The sequence below is a fragment of the Bombus flavifrons genome, chromosome 5 (genome assembly GCF_040668555.2).
Source record: "Bombus flavifrons isolate JBK064 chromosome 5, iyBomFlav1_principal, whole genome shotgun sequence".
Taxonomy (NCBI): Eukaryota; Metazoa; Arthropoda; class Insecta; order Hymenoptera; family Apidae; genus Bombus; species Bombus flavifrons.
Window position 1 is genome coordinate 15221715 of NC_138446.1, and position 18158 is coordinate 15239872.

At 41.7% G+C, this 18158-nt stretch overlaps 1 protein-coding gene across 1 annotated transcript in view; it reads right to left on the reverse strand.

Moving 5' to 3' along the window:
• Window positions 1-17789, reverse strand: part of LOC138180128 (receptor-type guanylate cyclase Gyc76C) — a 101225-nt gene extending 83436 nt beyond the window's left edge. Inside the window, exons 1-11 of the transcript XR_011173209.1 lie at window positions 17606-17789; window positions 17165-17259; window positions 8235-8438; window positions 7669-7866; window positions 4413-4535; window positions 3586-3781; window positions 3017-3094; window positions 2481-2725; window positions 1621-1766; window positions 363-501; window positions 183-273 (exon numbers count right to left, since the gene is read on the reverse strand). The gene's annotated coding sequence lies outside the window, so the exon portion shown is untranslated. The remainder of the gene's footprint in view (window positions 1-182; window positions 274-362; window positions 502-1620; window positions 1767-2480; window positions 2726-3016; window positions 3095-3585; window positions 3782-4412; window positions 4536-7668; window positions 7867-8234; window positions 8439-17164; window positions 17260-17605) is intronic.
• Window positions 17790-18158: the final 369 nt, after the last annotated feature.

Here is an 18158-nt window from a genome sequence, read left to right on the forward strand (position 1 = left end):
CAAAAGTTTCGATTATCGAAGGGAAACATTACGTCTTACCGCTTGAAACCGAACACGTTGTTCGTTACCTCTTTGCTTTCACTTTATTTCCCTCTTTTTTCTCGATCAAATGTCACGAAAAATTGATTTATCGCTACCGTTGACGAAACCAGAAACGATAAAAAAGATGGTCGTATACGTACAAGTGCATTTTTCACCGTGGTAGCCGCAATGAGGCTCGGCGATGGGCGGCCCGTCACCGATCCACGAAATATCCCTTGTCAATCGAAGTTTCTGTAAGTGAAACGTGAATCGATAAACGAAACCAATGGAACGTGGCCGGTAAGAAAAAGGCATGGTTAAAAAATCAGTTAACGTCTTACTGGCAGATTCGTGCCGTTCTCTTTTCCCACAAAGTAAGCTATAGGGTATAAACCGTGTCCCTTTGTCGGTCGATTGTCCAGAGCAATCAGAGTGTAATTGCCTTCAGCGTCTCCGTTTTCGTCCATGTAGACCATGTATCTGTACAGACGATATATCATGCAACAGGCAGGCGTCGTAACGCGCGCTTTACGCGCGCTAAAAGTCCTCGTAAATTGCGCAAAGAAACCCGTGAAGCGTTATTTCCCGTCAATTTTTATACCATCGTTTCTCTTTCGCTCGTTATTAATTTTGCAGTTCGTTACTCGTCAAACGGTATAACGAAATATTATGCAAGCAATTATTCCACGATATTGGATAGCGGAGATACGAGCATCGATTATTTTAAGAGAGGAGGAAAATTACGAGAATCCGAGAGCAAGGATAGCCGCGTGAAAGCCTTAATTATTTCGTAGTGTCAATTATCATTCTAGACGCTTGCGTCATCGTAATAACGGCCGTCTCTGCTTTATTTGCCTCGTGTACTTTAAACCGTCTTACGCACAGACGTAAATATTTCCACGGTGATTCAGGTGATCTCGTATCCCCTTCTCGAATTCCACGATTAATATCACCACGATCTGCCGGATAAATCGCCGTTAGAAATAACAGCTGCTCTAACTTTCCGACTTTATCCAACTCGATTAAATTTTATAGAACGCGCAACGATCCAAATTTTAGTAGAAAATCGATAGAACGTTTTTACTACGAAGGATCGTAAAATATTTCTGTAAGTTTCGAAAACAATTGGTAACTTTGTTACAAGTAGCGTTCACGAGAATATCGTAGAATCGTCGTAAAATATTTCTTATGGACGCTATTTACGGCTATGTTTACCGATGCATTCGTATTTTTGCATAACAAATAAATTACTTTACGTCATTTAGAAACAAGATAAACGTCGTTCTAATCTCTATTTTTATCCTCAAAAGTCGCAGAATGTGCATAATTATTTCTTTGATCGTTAAACGGCTAGCTTTTCGTCGAAACATACAAAGAACGACGAATTGCCTCGTTTTCATCTTCGTCCATCCGATTACGATATGCAAACGGTAATCACTTCGTCGAAGATACATCGTCCAAGTACGAGTCGGCCATTTTCGGCGTACTTTTCGCGCCGCGAGATCGTCCCGCCACGAAACTGATTTACATATCGTAAACCGGCGCGATAAACAGCCGATTCCTGATCCACCTCGTCTTTTCTCTTTTTCTTGTACGTACCCCATGGCGCTTCGATAGTGAACGCCGTAAAGAGTCGCCACCATTTCACGGCCGTTTCGAGGGTCTCGATTCTCGTCCAGAGCTTTTAGCAACGATCTTTCGTACAGATGCACCGCGTCGTACAGATACGCCGTTTCTGGCACGATCTGCCTTATAACACAAACAAACGATTACGTTTAAGAGTGGAAGATGCTTTTCCATTTGCGTCGAATGCCGAAGAAATTGTATAAATGTCATGGATCGATGGGAATTATTTTTATCCGTGGCTTATTGCGTTATAAAAATTATAATACGAGAAAGATGAGGCAGAATTTCATATGTTTCAAGAAGAAAGATAGGAATGTGATATCTTCGGAGATAGAAACTAAATAATCGACGTCATGGATTTCATAGTGTTCGACGTCGAATAATAGATCGTGGGTCTTTATGTCTTTATGGAAATTTCAACATATTAGGTTGTCCGAAAATAGACGCACGACGTTTTTTATTTTATATTATTTTGTCGAATTACGTACGATCCATTTTGTTTTGTTCAGATAAACACCGCGACATTTCACACACTTGGTTTTACGTTTGTACGAAGGTGCACTGTTGTAAAAAACACGTTTACGAAAGAAAGATACTTTTCGGACAACCTAATAAAACATCGCGGAGAACACGCACGATATGCAACAAATATATAAAATATCGGAAGTATAACGTTCGTTACAATCCTCGGAGAACGAAACTTTCTATTATCTTCCTATCTATTCTATTATCTATAAAAATTCGAATCTCCATAAATATCCACAATTAGTAACGTCGAGGTGTTTCCATTATCGAAATGACAATTTTTCGAGGTATGTGATTATGATAGTCACCTGAATAATTCCACCCATGTTGGCCAGTGGATTGGTGAAATAAAATGGATGCTTTTGCCTGTACTGATTCACCATTCGTGTAAAATTCTTCGAGTAAATTGGAGCGCTAGCTACCACGCTGAAGTAGCTGCGATACGCTTTCAGGATCGACGAGTTGGTCTTCTTCTGCCATAAACCACGGAAGTACTTGTCCGGTCGTTTCTCGTCGTATTGCTCGATATCGACACCGACCACCCAGTACTCGCCTGTGGCACGAATTCACGCGATATGCTTTTTTTCTCCGCGGACGAGCATTTAATGAGAAATCTATACAGGATCGTTAGAATGACTCGCGTGGAAAATACAGATAGAAAAGAAAAACGTAATTCTTTTTCCTCGGAGGTCTGAATCGCTTGCGCGACAAATAAGAATAATTGTATTTTTGAGATGATCAAGCAGGATGGTTTTAGTAAAGCTTCGAAGACGAATATTAGACTACGATCTAATGACACTGCTCTCTAGTATATGTACCTGATTATGTTACAGCGGATTTATACCTTTTTCCAAGAGCTTCCTTTCGTCCAGAGCCATCAGCAGTCCCATGTGTTCATAGTAATTCCCTAGAATCACGTAAACTGGAACAAAAGCGTCGTACTGTCTCAACGATCGAATTTCAGGGATTATTTTCCTTCCTTCACTTGAAATTTTAATAATCCAAGAATTACTTTTTGCCTTCGAGTAATCAACTTTCTCCGTAGCTGCTTTTAATAGTCAAAGCAGGTCAATTTACGACTATTTTTAACAGAAAATTAAATGTATATCGAGTTATCAGGCAAATTACGCGCCGTATCTATTCACCGCGCGAAATTTCTGCAATCGTAACATGCGGGCTACCGTTCGTGTTCTAAATGTGCTCTTACACAAACTCGATGAAAAATCAAACTGCGGGTACTATATTTTAGACGGTACGCCGTTTGTGATTTGAAAAAAAGGGAACGTTAAAGATCGTTTCAGCGTTACGACGATCGTCGCAAATTAAAAAAGCAGGTTTTGTCGAACTTGGATAGGTAACACCATTTTTACGTCCTTTCTTCTCTTACGAATTACTAAGTCGTTTTATACTCACTTCGCGTTTCCCGATATGTTTCACTGACATGTTTGTGGAACGGATTTGTCATATGCGTGACGTGATATGGTTCTTCCCAACAACGAAGAAAGTTCACTGTCACACCTGCAGAGTCGAACGACGATAGAATCGTCTCCGCGATCGTTGACATCTTGTTAAATTCGAACAGGGTCGAGTTCATGTACATGAACGTCACCTAAACGTTACAAACGAAGCTACAGGGATGTTGGCAATTTATAATTTTCAAGCGTTCCACGTTACTAGCAACAGTATTTCAAGACATAGGAATTCCAAGGCAATATTCTTCGAAATTCTTATGTTCCGTGAAACGCGTAGCGACGATTCCAAACTTTGCTCGATATTCGGACGAATTAAAATGTTGAGATATGTATAATTTTCTGTGCTGGACTGGGTTAAATGCGTAGTAGAGATACTTGTATGTGAGTGTCGGTGTGTGGAGGTATGTGTGTGCGCGGCGTCCCAAGAAACAGATGACTGTAAACTAGTCAGTCGCTTAAGAGTCGGGTATGGAAGAAAGTGCTGAGACGCGTGCAAGTATGTATCGATGAATATATAAGGAATCGTCCATGAAATAAATATATTACTATTTTAATATGAATCCTCGGTGTAAATTTAGTGTTCCTATAACATTATTTCGGCTTCAAAGATCCACAATTCTCAACATATAAAAAAAAAAAAAAGAAAAATCATAACCTATGGTAACTTGAAAGTAAACCTACAGAATCGAGTATAGACTCTAAAATGAAATCTGTTAAAATTTACGGATCGGTCTGACGACTCCTTGCGTCGCGGCTTATTCTACTTACTTTCGTCCAGTTAAATGCCATCAGCACGGAAACGACGGACTTGGAGATTTGCGTATCGGGTGGTCTGGTTCTCGCGAACGTGGGGAATTCCTTTTTGTCGGACGATTCGCGATGAGTACAAAACTGAAACAAAGTTTGCAAATTGATGAACGTAATCGTCGTGATACACCTAATATCGTCTAATATTTCAAACGGAACCATGCGGAAAGATAAATTGCGTGGCTAGTTCCACGTGCGGCAAGCCAGTTTCGAATCTGCATTGAGTTTCTAGGTTGGTCTATTACTAGGTTGGAAAGCGAGGGACACGTAATGCGAGTGATTAGTGTGTCAGCTGGACTCGCAATATAACGGACCAGCGGAAAATCGAACAACAGAGCGAACGAAATCGTATATGTACGATGATTCACGGTTGTCTCGTTTGATACCTGAACTGGATTAATTAATGCAATAGGATATTAAATTTGATAATAACGATAAGGATCGCGAGATCCGATCGAGCTGAAAACCTACGACAAATACAGTACTGTTCAACGGTATTTGGATATTTTGTTCTTTATAATCGCTATAGTTACGTATAATTATTTCTATTCTTAATAAAACTTTCTTCAAATATTTAAAACCTAGAACCGACACTCGCGAAAACTCGCCAACTGTCGAACCTTGATAAACGATAACATTTGCAAATGGGATAGTAAAATATAATATTTCTATTTCGTTTAATAGGAAATTAAAATTTATACTCCTTCAGATCCCATAAAAAGGTAGTAAATGTTGCCTCTAATTAGTAATTCACCATTATTCGATAATTATACTTAACGTTATTACAAATTGACAAAAGTGTTCATATACTTGTGAACGTTAATGTACGTTAAAAATGTAAAATTGATCGGGATAGATAAAGTCGATTAGTTTCTTTCGTTCGACAATGGGGCGAATTATTAAACGCATTTTTATCGTCAGGTCGATTAATTTCGCGCGAGTTCAATCGAAGGCAGTAGCTCGCGTTAAACGATTCGTGAAACAGCGTTCCTATATTTTTCGACACCGCGTCGTAGCCTCGAGGAGGAAAGTAAGTATTCAATGATCTGGATAATTTGCAGGGAAGACGAATGGTTTCTTTTCTCGATTTCCTCGCCCAGCCAGGACAGTCGCGAGACTAAAAAGAATTTAACGAATCGCCGCCAGAAATAGTTTCATCTTTCTTCCCCTTGGCGCGCTTTATCGTCTCTATCTTCCATCCTCTGTTTTCCTTTTCTACAAAACTTCATTTCTCCAATCGCAGCTTGGCTATAAAACCCATTAGTCATAGTACGCAAAATATACAAACCCGTAATATACAAAAATATATATGACATTTCTAATATAAATTTCTCGTCGCCTGATATTTAGAGAGTGAGACAAATCTCTATTTGCTTTATTCATAGAAGCATGAATTCGCATAAATGGATCGGTACGATGACATTTCGAATGTGAAATTTCTAGTACAATATTCGTATATTATATATCGTATTTTGTCAGCGTAACCTAAACATTTTGCCAAAGACAGTATATGTCCAGAATAAACAAGAATAGTATTATATAGCGTTATATGCTTCTCGTTTCCTCCTTCGAAACCTATCGTTTTTTATCGTCAAGAAGCTCGAGAATATTTCTGGAATAAAATCACTACCCTTCCACAAGAATAACAATGCGAACTCTTGATTTACTGCGATTTAAGCAACCATTACTGTATCTCATACGATTCGTAATTCTTCCACGTATCGTTCATCGCTTACCTCGTACGAAACGTCAAACAAGTCGATTAAATTCGAATATCGTGCAAAATGTTTGGGGCTAACGAGCCTGGAACCCCGGCAGAAGCAACTGGCGAAATATAGAGATAGATAAAAGAACCGAGCTGACCATTCCGTGGCGCTGAATGGGTTAAACGTGTCGTAATCTCAGCTTCGCACATTCGTATTCCTCGGTGGTCGACGAATAATTTATTTCCTCGGTCGGCCCGCCAGCTGCTGGAAGCTTAAACCGCGCATTGCACCGCCAGATCACGTCGGTACAAGCGAAAAAACGATCGAACGAAACACTTCGGAGACCGTTCGTGCTATTACATAGGGTCACGGTTCTCGATTTAAATGGAACGCAACGTTCGATACGCTAAAGTCGAAACATATACGCTGGAGTTTCGATTAACCAGATAATAGATCTTGATTAATCGGCATACTGCTTTTACCCGGCATAGAAATCATATCGCACGGTAGGTACAATTTTTTCAGTTAGTTCTCCATTTAGTTGGGCTACTACGGGGCCAAATTAGAAGATTAATCAACGTCCAACCGTACTTTCGGTATTACAAGCCGTGTAACGTTTGTTTTCGGTCGCGTGCTGCGGTCCTTACGATTGTATCTTTCCACGCGAGTAACTTACGATATTGCGAGAAATATAAGAGATCCGAACGAACCAGAAAGGTTTAATGGAAAGGAAAGACGTTAGGAGTGACTCTCAGTGGTACTTGATCTTGTCGATATACGAAGAAACCGCGATAAAAGTAGCATCGAGCTGAAAGCATGCACACAGCAAACTTGTTACTCGACCAAAGTGCTCCTAAAGCTTAGGGCACGCGTTCCGTTAAAAGAAGAGGAGTCTCGTGCCGAAGGAAGCTTTTCCTAGATTTCGTTTGACTGCTTTCGTACTACGAACTTTTCGTGGCGATACATTCGTCGTTACGCAACCGAGAAAGCATTTCGTACTGAAGAGCACGCGAACGAGAGCATTCTCCAACGTTTCCATATTCGTTTCCCCTCTTTTTCCAGCTTTTAATTCGTTGCGTTACCAGTTTTGCTGACGATAAGCATATCGTAGAAAGAGGTTGATTCTCTATAGTTTCTCTTATAGCAGGGCTTCTCTTTCGTATAAGTAGATTCAGTCGGTAGAAGCTCATTTAATCAGACGCGAACTAATATTTCGTTACGAAATTCTATCGTACTTTTTCCATTTGTTAGAAATAATACGAGAAATTTTATCGACGAAAGGAATAACTATTTTTTATTCAATTAGTAAAGTAAATAGAACTATTTAATCAGAAATTAAATAGTTCGTTATTGAATTCCTCATCGTCGGATTACATCGCCGAAGGGTTAATAGAGAACAAAGTGGAAACGTTTCAGTTGACTCACGAACACATAGATTCGCGAGATAGACACGCGCATACACGCACCGGAATTCTTTGTCAAGGCTAAGAAAGAAAGAAAAGGCTACTTACGTAAGATATCATTGGAAGGTTGAACGCCGCCGCCATTCTGCCCTCGTGGATGCAAGTTTCCTGGGGTCCTATGTAAACGCTGATATTCTTCGTCCAGAGATCGGCGGTCATCAGGATGCTGGTCTCCTCTTCGCCATAAGTTTCCGCGACCAGGAAGTCGAGCTTGTGTCCGCGTCGACCGAGCTCACCTGCGTTCACCTACCAACCCAAGCAATATATATATATCCTACATTCTTCTCGTGGAATTAATTAAATTCAATCCCATCCTCGCGGCTCTACTTCCCCGTGTCGTTCAAAGTGAACTCTACTTTCGCGCTAGCTACCTCAGAATTTCCTCCCAGCTAAAAACGAGAAGATTATTCCAAGCTAATTTTCTCGATAAGGCATTCAGGCGTTCGCGACGAAACTTTTTCCTCGAGAAGAGAGATTTGTCTGGATTTTACCAAGAATATGTTGCGATAAGTGGAACAGAGGGATTCCAAAATTGTATCGCTGTTAATTAGGTACTTCCGTGCTAATTGTGGTCAGTCTCGAAGCATTCGGGGAAAAATAAGCGGTTCGGTTACCTCTTCCACGGCGAGCGATATGGCGCCGGATATCCGGTAACCAGGACGCTGATACTCCAAGTCGCCTGGACGTCTTTTCGAACCGGTGATGTACCCGAGGGTGAATGTCTCGGCGTAGGCGCCCTTATCGAGTAAAATGTGGATCGCCGTTAGTAACAGACAAGCCCTCTCCACGTTTGCCAGTAGCATGCCCAGTTGCCGAACCTTTGCAAATTGATTTCATTTATTTGTCATTACAGTCTTGTACTAACCTGATTCGTTATAATTTCCATCCTGTAATCTTCCTTATGTCTTTGTATAAAATATACAGGGTGGTTGGTTACTGATGGTACAAGCGGAAAGGCGGTGATTCTACGCGAAAAAAGAATAAACATTTTTTTTTAATTTTTTTTCTTTTTTTTTTAATTTTTCCATCGAGACAACGATCTACAGTGAGATCCGTTATAACGAGACGCGATAAAGTGCACGCGTACCGAGCGAAAATCCAAAGTCGATTTTCTCGAAAACAAAGCCTCAAACGAAAAATTTTTATTCTATATTTTCGACTTCCCTTTTCTCGTAGAATCACCCCCTTTCCGCTTGTACCACCAGTTACCAATCACTCTGTATAAAAACAAAATTACAGCTCGTTTCGAATTTAATTTATCGTAATTTTCGTTCTATTCAATTTTCATGTTTCTTTTTTTTCTCTTTAGAGGATGTTGTATGCAATAATCAAAAAAGCTCTGCCTTTAAAGTTTACCGTTTGCACTTAACGGAAGCGAATCTTTCGTTCATGCACTACAAGCGATCGACTGCATCGAGCTTCTGTTTGCAAGTGGTATCCGATAAAAGCACAAGCTCGCCGGCGAAAGATATAGAGAAGGTAATGGATGAATCCAGTAAGCTCGACGGGGTTGCAATAAACACCATCGATCTCCAACGGTGTGCCACACTTCCTCTTCCTACTATTTCGCTTTTCGTTCACCGTTAACTACCTGCTACCAATGTCCTTCTTCCGACTAAACTATTGTGTTACCGAGCGGTGGAGCGCGCGTCATCGACAGCTTACAAAAGAGATACGTTTCTCGTGATCGATCGAACCGCGTTTCATCCATATACGAAGGTTTCAAATCGAATTTGACTTCGCTTTTCCGATATTGCAGCATCGAGCGCGCCTTTACGATGTTCCCTTGCTCGCCCAATTTTCTTACATTTCCTTTGTTCGACGATCGAAACGCATCAAACCGTTCTTTGTACGAATATTTCACAAATGAAAACTGCGGAATATTTCCTATTTCTTATAGGAGAATAAAAAATACTATTTTTAAAATAAAAATAAAAACACTATTTTTTAAGCATAAAATTAGAAAATTAATAAAATTAATTTCTCCTGTGATCTTCAAATGTAATGGAAGCTGAATCGACGTTCTCACGAACAGGAAAACGATGCCTCGCTTGTGATTCAGATGGAGGCAAAGCCGACGTTGTTAATCAATGGCGGTGACTCAACGCATCGCTGTCGTTCCTTTCTTTTTCTACACTGTCGTATCGTCGCGACGTACGATCGCGAAATCCTTTCGTCTTCTTCTAAGTACCGACAATCTACTGTCTTACGTAACTGCAACTTGCGAACACATTTAAAATTCTGTCCAACGACCTCGTCGGTTTTTGACGCGTTATTAAAATAGAGCACTCATAATAGATCGAAGCGGGAACCGATGTTCATCGACGCAATTCCTACGTCCACGATGGGCATTGAAACGCGACTAAGAGAATGGTAACAAAATTAGAACGCGACTTGTGCACGTCAGCCACACACGGCTTTTCTATTAATCCTCATGCCGTTCGACTAGAAAACTTTCGACGAAATTTCAAGTTGAAACACTCGAGGAAGAAAACACAGCAACGTAGGATTATTGTGAGTCATCCGAGCTTCAACGTCTTGAGATTTAATCTCCAACTTGGAAATAGACAGCGAAATAGCCTATAGAAATAAAATAGTGTAGACGAGCTACTGGATTACGATAATTACAAATTGAGAATATTAACATCGATCGAGGAAACGTGAAAAAGCTATGGCCGTCGAGTTGTCAATGTTTCGCAGCTTACCACGCCATTAATAACGAGTTAACAGCTTGTTTTCGAACGTAGATCGCTTAAAAATTGTTCATAACCGAATCCGGCAAATTGATTAGCTTCGCTCGAATAATCTTATTTCACCCTGCAAGAAATTGCGAACGAAAATCGATGGCGTTGTACTCTTTCTCCTTCGGGTTCGACTACGACATGGTGATAAATGCGCCGTAACTTTCAGCTGCCCCAATGGTAATTAACGAGGTGTGCGGGGTTATTAAGCGCACGCGAAAACGGGGGCGGCTAAGAAATTAATTTTCCGCGGGTGGACTGTCACAGTCGGATCGATAATTTCGTACGTGGCAAGGAATAAATCGGTTAAGCGTTTCCATCGGTCGAATATACCTTTTAATGGCTGCCGGCAATTAAACAGATAAAAATCTTGACAGGGTATCTCGTTTGGACGCTGGCTATGAAGACTTCGTTCTCTTATCGAGAGATTTATCTCCCAGTCTGGTTGTATTGTTCGTGATTTTTTCTTTTTTTTTTTTTTTTTTTAGCCAGCTTAAAAGCAATCGGGCCGCGAAATCGACTTTGACTACCGTTTTTCATTCGATATTTTATATTTCGTTTCATCTGCATGATAAGCGAGAATCAATTAATCACGCGATATCGTTCCATTGAATTCACAGGCTAGTTTTATTAAATTTACTCCGATTGTTTCGGTTCGAATAATTGTACGAAATAGTAGATTCAACGGTGTGAAATTTCCATCCAGCGACCCTATTCGCGGCGACGCGAAACGACGAAACACGAGCCGCAAATCTTCCATCGTGTTACATTGACGGAACGTTTACTTACCACCGAGACTCTAATTAACTTTGAAACTGATTCGTACAAATTTCCGTTTGACGCGTTGCAAGGCACGTGGCTCAATTAAGTCGGATACATGACGTCTTACTAAGAATATCTCGGTACTCGTTTACCGCTACCCACGTTCATTTATGCGTCGCGATGCTCCAACGTTACGTGTCCTTAATTAGTAAAGAATTATCGCCCGGTTGCAACTATCGCCAAGGCGAAATCGAATCTGCTGTTGCGACGAATCGTAATCTCTTCATTATATTCCCTTGGTGGCTGGAACAAACGACGGGCACTAAATTCGAGGTAGAAGACGTATTGAGCGTGCCTATACGTTACGCTTGTGTCGTGAGAGACTCGCGTGAATCTTGCGTAGCTGGCTGACTTTTGCGCCTTCTTTTACTCGGTGAATGCTTGTACTTTTTATTTTTCCTCTTCGCTTTATTTCACTGCCTTTTCTTTTTTCTTCTCTTCTTCTTCTTTTTCTTATTCCTTTTCGTCCTTTCCCTGTTTTCATAATAGCGTTTAAATACAGATGTTCTCTTTCTCTCACCGCGCGAAAGAAATCGTGAGAGCCGTATCGAGATGGAGGTCGTAAACAGACGCGATATTAAAAGGCCGCAGAAACAGATTTATGGCGTCGTGAACAATCGTCGATATAGTTACGCTCATGGTGGCGAGGTTCACAGCCAACGCTAAGAGCCGGATCTTTAACACATTCTTAACGAAGCTGGCGTTTTACTCCACCGGCAACAGGTTAATCGCTCCTTTCAACGCGTTTCAAGCCTATCGAACGATGGTGTGGAAAGAAGCTTCTTTCTTCCAAAATATTTTTCTGCCCTCTACTTCTTCTCCTCTGTTATTTTATTTTTTAACTCTGTTTCCCTCGCTTCCCCTTCAGACCGCTTCCTTTTTTTCTTTTTTTTTTTTTCTTGCAATATTTCATTCGTAAAATGTATGGAACACGTGAAAATATAATGCAAGAAATGATAGATTTTTAGAGGCGAGATCAAGGAATTTTGGTGGACGATTGTTCTTTCGAATGCAATTGCGCGAAATGATAGAAGCCGTTTTAACAAGCGACAGGTGCTGGTTCGAAGCGACGGACATGGAAACCTGTACGGGAACTTCGTAATGTGGTATTCACCGCGCGTATTTCCGCTTGTCCCGGATAAATTTCCCGCCCTTATCTCGCGCCGTGCTAAATAAATATTCCACCTAACGCGTGCTTTATCGCGGAAGATCGCGAGTCGTAACGTACGTGCCGTGCAATATCGTCAGAATTATATTCCTTCCGTTCCGTTTCTTTTTCATCGTCTCTATTCGAACAGCGGATAATAGGCAAATTTTCCGGAAACAGCGGCAAACTCCGTCATTTTCGATAAACTTCGAGGAACGATAATGTACGGATCGAACGAGTATGAGAAACTTTGTGATTCGTGAGCGAAATGCTGCGCAAGAATAAGAAGGGTATTCAATAAAAACATATATCTACGGGCTATGCCGTGTATAAAAATCCATGCGACTGAAAAAAATACTTAGTAGCCAGTTCTTATATTAGGTTGGTGCATATGAAATTTCGTTTCTTTGAAGTTTAAATTGGACGAAAATATCGCGCGTTAAATTCTGTCCTATCTTCAATCACCAACCACATTAAAGTAAACTCGATGTCACGTGTAACGTAATTCGAAATCACATAAATTCGATGTTGAGAAGATTTACAGATAATAAAGATATCAAAAGCTCATTATCGATGCTAAAAGTGTCGTGAAAGTCGCAGGAAACATAAATTTTCGGCAGGGTGAAGGAGTCCCCTGTTCTACATAAATAATTTTTTAATCAAAAGAAACTGCGATACTTTCTTTTTAAGAATTTTCGCATTCTCCGATCGACTTTACAAATTCGCACCATTGTTCTTCGATCTTCATTCTCGTTTCTTAATTTTTCTTTTAGAACAATCGTTCGAAATTTGTCAGCTCTCGATGGTTCGAACGATCAAAGTTTCCTGTGACTCCGTAACAAATTTTCAGCCTCGAGACCATCGTCATTTTCCTTCGTCAAAGCCAACAGGAAGAGTCACCGTTTTCACATTTGGCATTCGTTTTCATTCGCGATTGCCGGTGAAAAGTTAGAGGAAAGGCGTTTTCGAAATCCGCGGCCGACTCGCCAGCTGACGAAGGTCAGCGAGAGAAAGTAAATGTACCTGGTTGTAGCACGTTTTTATTACTATTTCCTTGAGGAGTCGCGGTATCGAGCGCCTCGGGTATTCTTCGAGCACGTTACAATTCGCCATGGTCTCGCGCCAATGTGCCTTCTACGCGTCTACACGCATGTGTCCGCTTAAGCTATTACATATGTGGAACACGTTTGTTCATACTGCTGACTATATTTAGAAGTTTCTCGAAAGCGAACGTTACACGGTGAACCGTGCATAAGGAAAAGCCCCGCGAAATCTGGAGTAACGCTCTGGGTGTGTATACGCAAACTGTAAACGCTCGTTCGCGCGTTTACGACGGCGACGCGCGTCGTCGCTTCGTTGACTAGATCAATATTGAGATTTAACGCGTAACAAATACATATTTTGCTGCGGCTGTTGCAAAAGATTGCAACGTACCTACGCGATGACATTTCATTTTTAATGAAGTATTACGCGAAATATTTTACTGTGATTTTTTACTTCGTGAGATTTGTCAGATTTGTGAGATTTTTATTTTAATGATTCTAAGAGATTAGGTAAAAAGAAATTTAACGAGTCAGCGGTGCCAGTGAACGCGTTAAAACGGATATCGTGGGATTTCCGTGTGGAATGGAAATTATTTAACGCAGCAGCGAACGCATTGATCGATTAAATCTCGTCGTTATCAACCTCGAAAGGTAAGGTCCGATCAAAAGAAATAAATGATACGGGATAGAGGGATCGTAGAAAGAAGAAAAGGAGAAAAATATACGACGAAGGTTAAATCGTAAGGTTCGCGGAGCATGTTGCGTGTCAGGGACCTTGTCATGCTGCAACTCGATGGAATCTGATAAGGTCCATCGAGCGGGATAGGACGCTCTCTTTTGTCGGCTCCTTTTTTATAACAATTTTTTACGAGAACAAGCAGCTCAGCTTCTGCGAATGCTATTGGATAGGGACTCGTATGACCCACGGTCGGTCGTGGTTTCGTACAACTACGAATGACAAAAGAACGGTCTCATAACCCGCAAAATACGAGAGCAGCCGTGTCCTTTCTCCTCCAATTTGCAAACGGTGTATCCTTGAATTCTCCGAATTAATTTCTTCGAATTACCGGAGCAGCGCAAGAAATAGAAACCAAGCGTCGAGAAATACGACTCGGCGGTAGATCGCGTTCGATTCGAAGGTAAAAGTAATCACGAAGAATGATTTGCGACGGGGAATCTCGACTACAGAGCGGCAGAAAGTGACTCGATGCGATCATGGGGGCCGACTTTCGAAAAAGGTGATCTCGGTATCTGTGTCACATGGTGTTACATAGAGAATTTTAGGCACGCCTCGATTCGGTTGCGTCAACGGGTTATACGAAGCCACGAGTCTCGAGCTGCCCGATTCAATTTCTATTCGTTCACTGTTCGACGATCATTTTCTAATTAGACGAGCTCGTCAAGTAGGAATGGCGGATGATCGACGCGCGCATAATCGTTGGATAAACTCGACAACCGTCTGACGAATAATTTATGAGACTACATTAATCATAGCGTGAGTTACAAGTGTCATCGACGAGTTAAAGATAGCTTTGACGAGTGTCGCGAGACCATCCTTGCTGTCAGACAACAATAAATCCTGCCACAGCATGATCGGCCGTGATGGCGAGATCTAGAGCAAACAGCGAAGGCGTTGCTCGATTGTGTGCAAATCGAAATAGCGGTCGCCGATACGCGAGATACACGCTCTATTTTCGTGTTATTGGACCTTCCGTTTATTTTCGTAGACAGGCTAGGGCAAATCACCGAAACGCTGTTTGTTTCTATTCCGCGTCGAAAGTCACGCCGAGTGCCACCTCGTGTATTTTCCGAACTTCTTCACGCCCGCTGCTCGCAACTTTCAAAAAACTGCAATCTCTTTTCATCACCTTGGCTGAGTGTATTCCTCTGTACGCGAAATTTTTTATCTCGCGCTATTTGTCTTCCTGCGTTGGTCGTTGACTCGTTGCCGTCCTTTGGTTTACCTTCTCTTCGTTTCGACGATGAACCGACCGATCAGAGACGAGAACGAGGTATCGCCGGTAACTAGACTGAAACTTCTCCGATTTCTGTCTTATGTTTACGCGCGGTATTGCCAAGCACCCACGCGGATACCGTGCATTTAACGCTCGACTTCTCTTTGTTAGATGTTTCCTCGTTTCTATTCTAAAACAATTTATTACTCTGTCAGAGATATGATATGCAATATCTACTCTTGCGCTGTTGCACTTAAACGACGATTTTCAAATTGCTATCGTAATTTCTTCGCGTTGAAACTTGTTTCTATTGTATATTCATAAATCCTAAATTCCGCGTATTGCATAAATTCCAGAATTTGTTCCTATCGAAACTTGTTTCTAGCGTGCCTACTCGTAACAGACCTATCGCACGGCAATGCGATCGTTCTAGCTAGTCACGAATTTCTTTGTGCGTTCGATACATAGGACAAACGTTTCACAGCACAATTTCACATTTACCCCGCGTATCGGCACGGGATCTCGGCAAACGAATAATAAGAAAACATCACGAACATATTTCTCGATATATCCAATGAAAGCAAATTAAAGCAAGTATCACGGTATGTAATTTCCATTAAAATTCGATGTGTCCGAAAATTCGATATCATTCGGACGGATCGAAAGAATTTCGCTCATTAACGATAAAGACGAAAGTATCTCAATTAAAGAGCGAAAACGTTGCGGAATCAAAGCAGGTAGAGCCTTTACTTTGAGAGCACCGCTTCGCACCGGCTCCGGCTAAGCGCCTCGGTTTCTCGGAACGCTTACATCCTCGTAAATATCTGCACGTCGAAGTTGGTTAATACACTTTCGAACGAGTCGGCGGAAAGGGACGCAGGTGACGGTAAGTGGTTTCCTCCGACTTCTGACACCGTTCGCGTTAAAAGGTTCAATCGTTCGCGGTTGTCGACGTTCGATTTTCGAAATTTCGACCGCCCCGTCAGAAACAAGATTGGCTACACACTCACGAGACCCTATTCATGATTTATCGGGCCAAGTTTTCGTCGGCACGTGGCAACACTTGCCCGCCGCCAGTCATTCAGAACTGGCTAGAGTCCTTTCCACGTTGTCCCGATCACCTTTCCCCCTTTCGATCACCTACCACCGTCCCATTCCAATCGCCTTCTTTTCTATTCTTCTTTTTTCGCCAGCCTACGCTCGTCCGAACATCGCGGACCTTGCCTCTCTATTTTCTCTAACCTGTCTCTGGTATCGTGTTTGTGCGCGTTGTTTTTTGGCCTACTTCAAACGGTACGTAGAAGCTCGACGTGGAATTTTAGGGAGTCGCAATGCAAACGAACGTTCGTACGCAGACACGTGTATACTGATACTTGATAGAGATAGAAATGAGTGAATTAAAAATCGTAAAGGCGGATTTTGTAACAATGCGTGTATCAATAGAAACGAACACGTTCTTTATAGACGAACACGTGCGTTTTAGTATCCAATGCAGATTAAAGTACGTGGATTAACAATTTTCCGAGTACATGATTTGTCACGCGTTAGAATTCAGAGGCAATTTCAAGGAGTTGCAGTAGAAACGGACGTCAATTCACAGACACGTATGTATTTCAATATTGTGCGAAGATAGTAGAGCGTTGATGAAAAATTGTATCTGCGCACGTTGTATTAGCTCATATATTACAGTTATGACTTTCGAGTGAAAGAAAAAGAAACACTTTGCTACGAAGAAAATCGAACGATACGCCTGTTGGCTTATTTTACATTGATCGAAACGTTTCATAAAAATCTTCGTTATAATCTTCTTCTTTCTCAATGAATTATCACGCTTACCTGTGTCGTCGTATTCCCGTGTAATTATACTTTGTCAGAGACAGACGATTCTCACTGGAACACCAGAAGTCGTACGGACACGCGAAATTGCATTCCTGGAAAAGAAAGAGCGCGCAATGGACACCAGTGGCACCACGTCGATCGCGATACCGACACCGTGGAAGAAATTAAAGCATTCCAAGCGATGGCGAACTAGAATCTCCGTAATTTAAATTCGTGACTGTCGCGTGGTCCACGTGAGACAGCGTGCAAGAACGCAGCCCGTAATCGTTACGGTGTATCAAAGAAATAAAAAGCACCGGTTACGGCTATTTTCCTATCTATTTCACAGATTCGTTCGCTATATCTCATTAAAGAAGCTTCGTGGAAAAAATAACAAACAAACAGACAGAAGGAAAAAGCCAGAAATTAGGAAAGTAGAGAATGATTTTTCTAAGTTACCAAAGATAAGAAACAACGCAAGGAATGATGTAACGCGCGATGAAATCGTGATGGAAAAAGACACTCGAGGGAACGATCGAGAACTATATTTGTCGAAGACGGTAGAGAATTTAAATTGAAACGACCGTCCCGCCGGTACGAAGAGAACGACGTGAGACCGGCGGTCGACAGTGATCGTAGGCGCGCGCGGCCAGACTGACTTCTCTCTGCTCGTCCTCTTTCCCTCGTAGCTCGTACGTCGAGCGTCGTCGCCGTCGGCGTCGTCGTCCCATTCACAGTCCCCGACGCTACTTCGACGCGGTGATATGTTGCCCAGGCGCATGAGCACTAGCCGCGAAAACGATTCGAAAAAGGGGGAGGCGCGCGGAACTCGACCGACTGGACTGTTCCTTTCGATTGCCGGCAATCGTCGTCTTTTTAAGGATCTTTCGCGTTACGTCCAATATCCATTCTCTCGCGATCTCGTCGTTAGGACATCGACCCGACATTGATATATTTAGATACTGTATATAGTTATAGTTAATATTCAAAGCTAGAACTTTTTCACGTCTTC